Consider the following 4,689-nt stretch of genomic DNA (forward strand, 5'->3'; position numbering starts at 1 on the left):
TTGGAGGTAGGCAAGCCTTTTTATCTTCTATTTGTGTGCCTTCTTTTTGCATCTCCATGTTTCAAGAGGCAAGACATAGAGATCAATAGAAGATGAGATGGATACCTACACTTAAAAGCAATCAACCAAAGCTCAACTAGAAAGAAGGAAGCAAGAAGTGCCCCTTTACTCTGATAATAGGTAATCTTTTATGCAAGCCATCTCTAGCTTGAGCTTCTCCTCTCATTCTATAGATGAGTCTGCTCCTCTTGCATCGATGTACCTATTCCTTCCTTTTTTTTTTTCATTGTCTCTATCAATGCCAAGTGTCCTCAATGCGATCGATATACGCCAAATGTACAATCATGACAACTCCTTGGCATAATTCTACCTTCTTCAAATGAACTTATTATTTTCTACTAAATACTAACTCTTGCTAGATACGAACTCTTGCTAAAAGCCTATACATTGACATGTCCTTTATTGTTTGGAATATTAAAATTAGCCTTCATTAGAATTGTCTACTAAGTTCACCCATGTACCGTAATACATACTCAATGTCTCATCCTTGAAAGGTATCACCAATAATCCATGGTGCTCAAAGTTGTAAGGCCCCTATCATAAGAACAAGCCATGAATAAGCCCAAACCTAACTTATATATCAAATAAGGTCTATATAATCGCATGGCAAAAAGACGGCCTTTATAAGTCTAACCTTTGGGTTAGAATAATAGAGCTAATAGTAACTCGAGGCACTCCATCAAATTGTGGGATATAAGAGTTATCAGGGACCCCTATCTTAAGATCCAAGGGCCACAAAAACAACCCCTAACTATTCCTTGTAACATTTTCTAACCAATTAGCAACAATTCATAATATGGAAAGTCAATCAACCTAACCACCTTCACAAGCTATATAAGTGAGATCCCCTCAAAACCATGATCATCTATCTTTTGCCTATAGTCAAAAATTCAGCCAACTAACCTTGAACTCTTCACCTATCACCTATCTAGATTGCCATCCTAGCTTCATAGTATTCCTTGCTCAAATTCTATATCCTGCACCATGTAATTTTTACAAGCCATGAAAAACTTCATATGTAGATAAAGTTTACACCTCAAGTATCACATCTTGAAATCATTGTTTGTTCTAGTCAAAGAGTTTGACTTTCTTGTGTTCATGGTTTGCATAAGAAAAAAATACCAAATTGCACGATCCCAAACCAATGGAACTTATTGGGTTGCTCCTTTCATAACTTGTTGGCTTGCTCCTTTGATATTTGTATGCATAATTTGCTTGCTTGATTCTTAGGTACATTAATTCATTGTTCTGTATACATCACTTACTTTTAGTCAATTGTTGTTTCATGGTGTAAATGTTCTAGGCTCTTTTAAGGGATGCAATCTCAAGTATATAGATATGCATTTACATCCAAGAAGGATGGCCATTGCCAAAGAGGGTGGTAAGTCAAACTTGGCTCCCACAGCTAATCATTGTATTGAAGGGTGAATGCCCTGTAAATCAACCAGCTGCACACCTCCTTTGACGTGCAGTAGTAAGTTCAGCAGGCCACCTAAACAGCACAAAATACTGCGTAGACACTGTAGAGATTGTTGCAATAACACCATCTAATACTCTTCCCAAAACTGCACTGGCAAAGTAACATATACAGACTGATCCTTTCCCTGCACAGATTGCCTTCACAAATGGTTTGCCTCACCTTCCTCTGTGCAAGCAGAACAATTAATGCCAGATACTGCAACACATTCACATGCACCTGGAAAAGAGCAAATTGCCGGCGTCAAGCATTCATAAGTAGTGTGTTCTTAGACCAGGGATTTGATGGCAACATGACAACAAAATCCATCAATTGCCCCAAATAAGTTCCAGCCGTTTAACGAACTCTCAAATAGATTTCCACTTTATTTAAAGTTCCATGAGGCTTTCTGTATAAAAATCACCTATACAATTCCACTTAACAGTAGAGGATTGGTAGAAACGTGGAACGCCCGAGTCAATCTAAAAAATAATGGGTTTGCATTGATTGATCACCAATTCAACTGGGCAGTAAGGGCACTTAAAAGAGTGGTGCTTAGAAAGCTTCTGAAGGGATTGCTTGCAAAGTACATGACCACATGGCATCAGCATAGGAGGATTATCTGCCGTGGTTTGCTCTTTAGAGACAGGACAGGCAAAAATTGAATGAAACTGATATTCTTTGTCTAGTTCAATCTCAACAGGAAGCTGCTTTAACCCCAGCCAATCTTGGTTCTTGGTTGTAAGCACTGAAACTAGTTTCAATAATGTGGGAAGTGCCTGTGAACCTGCTAAGAGAGTCACTTGCAAGGCGCTCTCATACGACTGTCCCAAGAGAGAACAATGTACCCGTGTAAATTCATCTGCCATGTGATCCAAAATATGAGGAGGTGAGAGGTCAGAATAAGGTGACGATTCCAGCCGCCCCACATAGAGAAGGCTACCCATCAGCCGCTGTATCTTCGCCATGTGTAGAGCCGCAAAAGGTGAAAAGTGTTCCCTCGCATACTGAAGTGCCGAAGTACGCAACCCATGTTGAAGAAGCTGTACAAACTGGAGTTGGTGCAGCTTGAACTCCAGAGAAGAACCCTTTTGCAGAAGTGCATCATGATGTGACTTTGCCCACAAGAGGGCTGGCTCCAGATTACCAGATTTCAAATGTTCAAGGATCTGATACATCTCATAGAAAGGGGCCCTCAATGCAGCACACAATGGTTCCTGAGCTTCATTTACAAAGCAGTCACCTAGATCAAATCGTCCCTGCCGATAGAAGTGTGATGCAATAATCCTGTTTACTAAATGCTCATCAAAACGTACATCTCTGCATGCTTTTCCAATGTCTGTGTGGAAGACTTTATCCAATGCCTTGCCATACTTATTTAAACCTATATTCAGCTCCTTCTGTGGCATTCCAACTTGATTCAGGCATCCAGTCTCACTTAAGCTTGCCTGCAGATCTATCAGAACCGACTTTATCTGTGAGCAGTTGCCTTCACCAAAATCATCCAGCTTCTTTGAGGCCAGTTCAATTTCCTGGGACAATTGTTTGATGACAGTCTGTGCCTTGGCGTCTGAAAGCTTTTGCTTTTTGAATGCCCGGTCAAATGTGTCTCGCACAGGCAGAAGGTCCATTTTTGCTTGCACTTGATCTGCACTCTTCTCAATACCAGACTATTGAACTCATCTCACTGCAAGTATAGAGCATGCAGGCCATTTATTGATTGGAATTAGGGTTTTCTTGCAGTTAAAATCTCTACAAATCAATGCAAATCAAGCAAACCTGAAGCTACGACTACTGTAAAAGAATTGATTGGAACAAGCATATTAAGGCACATTTATGTATAGAGAATTGATTGAAACAAACATATGATAGTAGATTGAAAGAAACAAACATATGAAACGTTGTGTATTGTACAATTTATGCATGCTTATGGATATTTTTCAACTGGCATATGCTGAAGCTATAGCTCCTGTGCAAGGACTGTATGAGATAAAAATTTTGATTGGAACAGATTAACACCTTTTAAGCGACATACTGCAAAATGTACGTTATTTATGCCTACGTATACATGTTAAGCTGATCCTTGGCAAATTCAGGAAAAAAGGAAATAAAGACAATATGCAGACCTGTCTGAGACAGAGGAGAAGACGAACAGACCTGCAATGCGATCGACGGGAAACTCGATAAGGGAACGGAGAAACCATGGCTTCGGCTGCATACCAAACCCTAGATATGCGAGTATGTGTTTTGCTTCGGAACAACGCGGCCACGACAGTTGAACCACACATACCGTGACTTCTTTGTTAACTAAAACGCGATGGATTGCATGTAAATACAGGGGTTAACGCTCTGCTTCTCTTAGAAGGAGGGCAAAGCTCTTTTGGCGTGCCTTAGTGGGAGATAATTCGTGTTAATTTTTCGATGGGGCTTCCATGATAGGAACCGTCACATTTACATTAGATTTTTTACTAAGAGGTATTTTATTATTATAGTTTTATTATTATATTATTTTAATCATAGGTTTGGAAAACCCAAACTTTTAGATGGCTTCTCGAATCTATTTTTGTTTTCCAAACCTCTTTTTTTTTTAAATTAAAACTCTCTCCCCTCTCTCTCACGTGTTTTAAATGGGAAGCCCTGAACCTCCAGACGGTTTCTCGAACGCACCCCCCTTTTCTAAACCTCCTTTTTTAAAATTAAAACCCCCTTCTCTCTCTCAAATATAATCTCTCTTTCTCTTTCCCCTCTCCTTTTTAATTAAATCTCTCCCTTCCTCCACATCCCCACCCCCTCCGGAGTATGACCTAAAATTTATTTCTCTCTCTTTCTCTTTTCCATCTTCCTTTTTTAATTAAATCAAACTTCTTTATAAATCAAAAGTTTCACACACACACACACACTCTCTCTCTCTCTCTCTCTCTCTCTCTCTCTCTCTCTCAAAACTTTTTTTAATTAAACATTTTTAAGAAGAGAAAGAGAGAAAAGATAAATTTTAAAAGAGAGAAAGAGAGGAGAGATAAAGAAGAAGAAAAGGGAAGAGACAAAGAAGAAAAGAATAAGCAAAAGAGAAAGAGAGAGAGAATTATAGAGAGGAATGATTTTTTTAAAAGAGAGAACAAAAAAAGGAAAAAATAGGGGGAGAGAGAGAGAAGAAAAAAGAGGAAAAGGTGGAG

The 4,689-nt window shown here is 39.1% G+C and overlaps 1 pseudogene across 1 annotated transcript; it reads right to left on the reverse strand.

Moving 5' to 3' along the window:
* Positions 1 to 1,062: 1,062 nt before the first annotated feature.
* On the reverse strand, positions 1,063 to 3,901 carry LOC148025999 (protein RMD5 homolog pseudogene; annotated as a pseudogene). Its single transcript, XR_015693172.1, has 2 exons — positions 3,674 to 3,901; positions 1,063 to 3,203 (listed from the first exon to the last, which is right to left on the reverse strand). The product of XR_015693172.1 is annotated as a protein RMD5 homolog pseudogene (transcript).
* Between the last annotated feature and the right edge of the window lie 788 nt (positions 3,902 to 4,689).

The sequence above is a fragment of the Lygodium microphyllum genome, chromosome 14 (assembly GCF_053477565.2).
Source record: "Lygodium microphyllum isolate KBCC chromosome 14, Lygodium_microphyllum_v1.1.10, whole genome shotgun sequence".
Classification (NCBI taxonomy): domain Eukaryota; kingdom Viridiplantae; phylum Streptophyta; class Polypodiopsida; order Schizaeales; family Lygodiaceae; genus Lygodium; species Lygodium microphyllum.